Genomic DNA, 6,983 nt, shown 5'->3' with positions numbered 1-6,983 from the left:
AAACCCTTTCCACACTCTTGCAATATTCTAAACAATGTTTCTAAACTCTAAAAGAGCACAGAATGTCATGAACTCAGCTCTCAGCCATGCCCACTTCTCTGCAGGAGAAGAAGGACATTTCTCCTGCAGTGTGGGCTGCACAAAGGAGAAGCAGGTGCTAAATAATGTAAAATAATTTATTTTAAATCCCCTCCCTGGGCTGCCACCTTACCGTGGTGGAGGGGTTTGAGTGTCCCAATGATCCTAGGAGCTATGCTGTCAGGGGCTTTATGCCCCTAGTAGGGTCACCCATGGAAGACAGGTCCTAGGTGAGGGACCAGACAAAGTGCAGCCCAAAGACCCCGATGATTACACAAAGAAATGGACCTAGTGTTCCCTTGCAAGGACGTGGGTCACCGGGGCCCCACTCTGGAGCCAGGCCAGGAGGTGGGGCACGCGGGCGAGTGCCTGGTGGCCGGGCTTTTACCCATGGAGCTCGGCCGGGCACAGCCCGAAGAGGAGACGTGGGTCCCCCTTCCCATGGGCTCACCAGCTGTGGGAGGGGCCAAAGAGGTCGGGTGCAATGTGGGATTGGTGGTGGCCGAGGGCGGGGACCCTGGCGGTCTGATCCTCGGCTACAGAAGCTGGCTATTGGGATGTAGAATGTCACCTCACTGGTGGGGAAGGAGCCTGAGCTGGTGTGTGAGGCTGAGAGGTTCCGGCTAGAAATAGTCGGACTCACCTCTACGCATGGCTCGGGCTCTGGAACCAGTTTCCTTGAGAGGGGCTGGACACTCTTCCACTCTGGAGTTGCCCCTGGTGAGAGGCGCCGAGCTGGCGTGGGCGCACTTATTGCCCCCCAACTTGGTGCCTGTGTATTGGGGTTCACCCCAGTGAATGAGAGGGTGGCCTCCCTCCGCCTACGTGTGGGGGGACGAGTTCTGACTGTCGTTTGTGCTTATGCACCAAACGGCAGTTCGGATTATCCACCCTTTCTGGAGTCCTTGGAGGGGGTACTGGAAAGTGCACCTTCTGGGGACTCCCTTGTTCTGCTGGGGGACTTCAATGCTCATGTGGGCAATGACAGTGAGACCTGGAGGGGTGTGGTTGGGAGGAACGGCCCCACTGATCTGAACCAGAGTGGTGTTCTGTTGTTGGACTTCTGTGCTCGTCATGGATTGTCAATAACGAACACCTTGTTCAAGTATAAGGGTGTCCATATGTGCTCTTGGCACCAGGACACCCTAGGCCGCAGTTCGATGATCGACTTTGTCATCGTCTCATCTGATCTGTGGCCACATGTCTTGGACACTCGTGTGAAGAGAGGGGCAGAGCTGTCAACTGATCACTACCTGGTGGTGAGTTGGCTCCGATGGTGGGGGTGGATGCCGGTCAGACCTGGCAGACCCAAACATATTGTGAGGGTTTGCTGGGAACGTCTGGCAGAGTCTCCTGTGAGACGGAGTTTCAACTCCCACCTCCGGGAGAACTTTGAACATGCTCCGAGGGAGGTGGGGGACATTGAGTCTGAGTGGACCATGTTTCGTGCCTCTATTGTCGAGGCGGCTTACCAGAGCTGCGGCCGCAAGGTTGTCGGTGCCTGTTGCGGCGGCAACCCTCGAACCCGATGGTGGACACCGTCGGTGAGGGACGCTGTCAGGCTGAAGAAGGAGTCCTATCGAGCCTTTTTGGCCTGTGGGACCCCGGAAGCAGCTGATGGGTACCAGCAGTCCAAAAACTCGGGCCATGGAGAACGACTTCCGCACGGCTTCGAGACAATTCTGGTCCACCATCCGGCGTCTCAGGGGGGGAAAGCGGTATGCCACCAACACTGTTTATAGTGGGAGTGGCGTGCTGCTGACCTCAACTCGGGATGTTGTGGGTCGGTGGGCGGAATACTTTGAAGATCTCCTCAATCCCACCGGCACGTCTTCCACTGAGGAAGTGGAGCCTGGGGACTCTGGGTCGGGTCCTCCAATCTCTGGTGCTGAGGTCACCGAGGTGGTTAAAAAGCTCCTCGGTGGCAGGGCCCCAGGGGTGGATGAGATTCGCCCAGAGTTCCTTAAGGCTCTGGATGTTGTAGGGTTGTGTTGGCTTATGCGACTCTGCAATATTGCGTGGACATCGGGGGAAGTTCCCCTGGATTGGCAGACCGGGGTGGTGGTCCCCCTATTCAAAAAGGGGGACCGTAGAGTGTGTTCCAACAACAGGGGAATCATGCTCTTAAGCCTCCCTGGTAAGGTCTATTCGGGGGTTCTGGAGAGGAGGGTCCGTCGGATAGTCGAACCTCGGATTCAGGAGGAGCAGTGCGGTTTTCGTCCTGGCCGTGGAACACTGGACAAGCTCTACACTCTTAGCAGGGTCCTGGAGGGTGCGTGGGAGTTTGCCCAACCAGTCTACAAGTGCTTTGTGGACTTGGAGAAGGCGTTCGACCATGTCCCTCGGGGGGCCCTGTGGGGGGTACTCTGGGAGTATGGGGTACCGGGACCTTTGATACGGGCTGTTAGGTCCCTGTATGACCGGTGCCAGAGCCTGGTCCGCATCGCCGGCAGTTGTTCCCGGTGAGAGTTGGACTCCGCAAAGGTTGCCCTTTGTCACCGATTCTGTTCATAACTTTTATGGACAGAATTTCTAGGCGCAGCCAAGGTGTTGAGGGGGTCTGTTTTGGTGGCCTTAGGATTGTATCTCTGCTTTTTGCAGATGATGTGGTCTTATTGGCTTCATCAGATCGTGATCTACAGCTTTCGCTGGAGCGGTTTGCAGCCGAATGCGACGCGGCCGGGATGAAGATCAGTTCCTCCAAATCCGAGGCCATGGTCTTGAGCCGGAAAAGGGTAGAGTGCCCTCTCCGGGTCAGGGAGGAGGTCCTACCCCAAGTGGAGGAGTTCAAGTATCTTGGGGTCTTGTTCACGAATGAGGGAAAAATGGAGCGTGAGATCGATAGGCGGATAGGTGCAGCGTCTGCAGTGAAGCAGGCGCTGTACAGGTCTGTCGTGGTGAAGAGAGAGCTGAGTCAAAAGGCAAAGCTCTCAATTTACCGATCGATCTATGTTCCCACCCTCATCTATAGTCACGAGCTTTGGGTTGTGACCGAAAGAATGAGATCTCGGATACAAGCGGCCGAAATGAGTTTTCTCCGCAGGGTGTCTGGGCTCTCCCTTAGAGACAGGGTGAGAAGCTCGATCATCCGGGAGGGACTCAGAGTAGAGCCGCTGCTTCTCCACGTCGAGAGGAGCCAGTTGAGGTGGCTTGGGCATCTGTTTAGGATGCCTTCTGGATGCCTCCCTGGTGAGGCGTTCCGGACACGTCCCACCGGAAGGAGGCCCAGAGGAAGACCCAGGACACGCTGGAGGGACTATGTTTCTTGGCTGGCCTGGGAACGCCTCGGGATTCCCCCGGAAGAGCTGGCCCAAGTGGCTGGGGAGAGGGAAGTCTGGGCCTCCCTACTTAGGCTGCTACCCCCGCGACCCAACCCCGGATAAGCGGAAGAAAATGGATGGATGGATGGAATTTATTTTAAATTTAAAAAATCCATGCTGATCGTATGGCTCATCCATCAATCAGCAAATTGTGTCATGTCAAATCTTATTTTGAAAAATTGTGATAGAGCGAGTACGAGATAAACAAACCGCCACGTAACGAGGGACTACCATATATAACAACTCACTCTCAGCTACGATCATACCAAATTTCAGGTCAATACCTCAAAGAATAACTGAGTTACAGTCAATTTTGAGTTTTTTTTGTTTTTTTTTTGTGTGTAATCATTCTCACCTCCAGGACCTGTGCCCACTCTCCTATGTAACATGTAGACATTTAGGGTTCTGGGCAAGGGTTGGGGAGGTGAACGGGCACTGCCTGCTCTCTGGGGAGGGGGTGGGTCTGTGCCAGTCGCCGCCTCACCCCCCCCATTTTAAACGCACTATATAACAACATGCATCAACATCTTATTTGAGTGGGAGGAGGGAGGAGTTGGGTCTTCCAGTTTTCCTTAAACCCTCATTCTCCGTCTGACATTTGGGGTCGGGGGTGGGGAGGGGGTGTAGGCTGCCTGGTTGTGGTCTGTGTTGTGGGTGGGTATTGGGCCTTGGGGGCAATTGGGGGTGGGGCTGGTGCTCCAGTTCTCCCTGGATTGTTTGGATCTTTTGATTGGGGTTCCTGGTTGTTTTGGCCAGCCCTTTGGCTGGGGTGGCTGCCGGGTTCTGGCAGGGGGTCGGCTGTGGTTGTGTATGTGTGGTCGTTGGTAGTGCGTGGCGGTGGTCGGGGGCGTGGCTTCACTTCGATGGGGTGCTGGCTGGTCGGTCTGATGTGACATTCACGGTGGGGGGTGCTGTGTAAGTGGGGGGGGTGCATGGGTGGCGTGGCCTCTATGGGCCTGTGGTGTGGGGCTGTAGGGATGCATTGGTGTGCTGGGCCGGCCTTCCTCAGCTGCTGCTCCCTGCTGCTCTGGCCCCCGGCCTGGGGCCGGCTTGCGGTCGCTGTCGGGTGGGTGAGGCGCATTGACGGCCCGACATGGGCTCTGTCGGGCTGTCTCTGTGTGCCTGTTTATGTCTCAGGTTGGATTTTAGGTGGCCCCCTCTCTTGGATCAGTTTTGCCCCCCCATTTGGTGTGTCGTGCTCCCCTCCGGTGGTGAGCCCCCCTGCCGCCGGTGCATTGGCGGCTCTCAGCAGCTGGGGCTGGGTGGTGGGGTGTATGCGGGCCCGCCCTGGTGGCTGCCTGCGGGGGCCTGGGTGCCCTGGCTCTGTCGGGCCTCTGTTGGGGGGTGGTATGACCTCGGGACTCAGGGCTTGGTGTCCATGGCCGGATCCACTCTGGAGGGGCGTGTTGCCGGTGGGGCCTGTGGACTCATCGCTACGGCCTCCTGGGGTTTCTGCATTGTGGTTGCTGGGGGTCGTCCGGGGCTTCCCTTTGCTTCTCTCTCTGGGGGGTGCGGGTGTCCCTGTTGGGAGACTCCCGGAGTTCCGGGCTTGGGGGCCGCTGTTTGTCTGCGGTTCCAGCCTTCCCTGTGTTTTTTTTTTTTTTCATTTAGCCTTTATTTATACAGGTAGTCTCATTGAGCAGCGAGAACTCATTTTCAAGAGAGACCTGTTTAGGGAGCACATGGTGGGGATTAAGGGCCTTGCTCATGGGCCCAGAGTGGGGCGTCCTGTGGGGACGGGTTTATGGGTCCCCACATCCACTATTGAACATTTTTATGGAGAAACCTTATAGTGATAAGCATGCTCACACAGGTGTTTAGATTCAGGTGTTTATCAGATACACACTCAGTTGGGTTGTGGTGGCCAGCCATCAAATATATATTGTACTACCATGTACTGTACAAAATACTTTCTAATGATGTTATAAGTATCATTATATATGTTGTTGTGGTTTCTCGGTTTTGTCGGGGTTTTTTTTCCGCAGGTCTAGAGGCAGACTTCAATGATGTTGATTTGTGTTCTCTTTATCCCTCTCTCTCTCCTCTATTCCTATCTCCTTCTTTACATTTTAACCCTTCTCTCACTTTTCTGCTTTGTTATCTTCTTTGTTTTTCGTCTCCGTGTCCATTACATCTGGAACAACCCAAAGCAAATTCTAATAAAATTTAATTTACATATCAAGTGGAGCATTGAGGCCAGCCATAATGCTCTGCTTGTGAAAGTAAATCTGTTGGGCATCACTTTGATACTCAGACAATAATTCTAAGTGTCACAATGCCGGACAGGACAAGGGGGAAAAGAAAAAAAAACAATTTTGAGTTTTCTGAGGTAGCTGTGACAGCCATATTGAATTAAAATGCCTCCAAAAGTTAATCAGTGTTTTGTTCAGAGACCTCGCCCCTCTAGGTCATGTGACCTCACTGTGGCAGTTAAGGCTCCAGTACAGTCAGGCGTACGTGAGTCTGCAGAGGTCCGCACGTACCGGATTAGTTGACGCGTACGCCCGCAGGGCACTTTCGTGCAAAGATCAATTTTTACATACGCGAACTCGGTGTCGCACAGTAACTGCCCCGCGACAGACTGTTTTGTATGCAACATCAATGTATTAAATTCTCCTTCTTCATCCCTGATTTGGCCTTTTCTTTAGTTTTTTTTCCCAAAAGGCAAGTGACCTCTTCCTCCTCCTCCTTTGATGCCATGACTGAAATAGTGAGAAATGAATGTCACGAGCAAATTAAACTCAGGTCCAGTATGGCTGCGGGAGGGTCTGGAGATTTCCTGGTGGGCTGGTCTGATGTGTGGGCTGCAGGGCCAGCACTCCATTTAAAAAAAAAACTTTTTATTAACATCATATAAACACAGAACACCGCTGCAGCTGGGGCTGCCAGCTCTCGTTTTTATTTTTTTGTGACCTGTCAATCAATCCAGTAGGCATGTCGGCAAATGACCAATTGGTGACCTCAATTTGTCCCGAAGGTAAACGTCCCTTGTCTGTGGAGCTGCTCTGCAGCAACTCAAAGTCTCAACTGTCTGCGGACAGTGTGCGTCGAGTCCGCGCGGAAAAAAGTCTGCGCGAGTATACTGGAGCCTTTAGAGGCTAAGAGTTCTGTCTGTGTTTTTCAATTAGAAAAATGGTATATTTGTTTGCAAATTACGTTGCCATGTTAACTTGAAGCATCAATAAAAGTAATAACACACATCACGGTGCCAAGTCGGTCGTTTTGATATAACATTTGGCATATTGCGGTTCAGACCACATTAAAGATGATAGAAAAGCAAGACCTTTTTCAGGTGGATAATAATAGGTGGCTGTTTACAGGCAGTCCCCCAATTATTAGGCACATTTCCACTATTTCTAAATACCTGAAATTTGTTACACCATAGCATAGTAAACCTATTAAAAGTCAGACAAATCTTTGCTTAAAATAATGGTATTACCTCTTGCTGTCAACTCAGTTTGCCTGTTACAAAATGTCTCATAACTGGATACTGGACATCCATCCATCCATCCATTATCTTTACCCGTTTATTCCATTTTGGGTCACGGGGGTCGCTGGTGCCCATGTCCAGCAATCACTGTGCGA

At 52.7% G+C, this 6,983-nt stretch overlaps 1 protein-coding gene across 1 annotated transcript in view; it reads right to left on the bottom strand.

Annotated features, from left to right (window-relative positions):
* Positions 1–6,983, bottom strand: part of LOC119427640 (serine/threonine-protein phosphatase 2A regulatory subunit B'' subunit alpha) — a 111,191-nt gene that overhangs the window by 17,819 nt on the left and 86,389 nt on the right. The window lies entirely within an intron of this gene.

This window comes from Nematolebias whitei, chromosome 21, assembly GCF_014905685.2.
Source record: "Nematolebias whitei isolate Nwh7 chromosome 21, NemWhi1, whole genome shotgun sequence".
In the NCBI taxonomy this organism is placed as follows: domain Eukaryota; kingdom Metazoa; phylum Chordata; class Actinopteri; order Cyprinodontiformes; family Rivulidae; genus Nematolebias; species Nematolebias whitei.
This window is presented reverse-complemented; position numbering and strand designations above follow the sequence as displayed.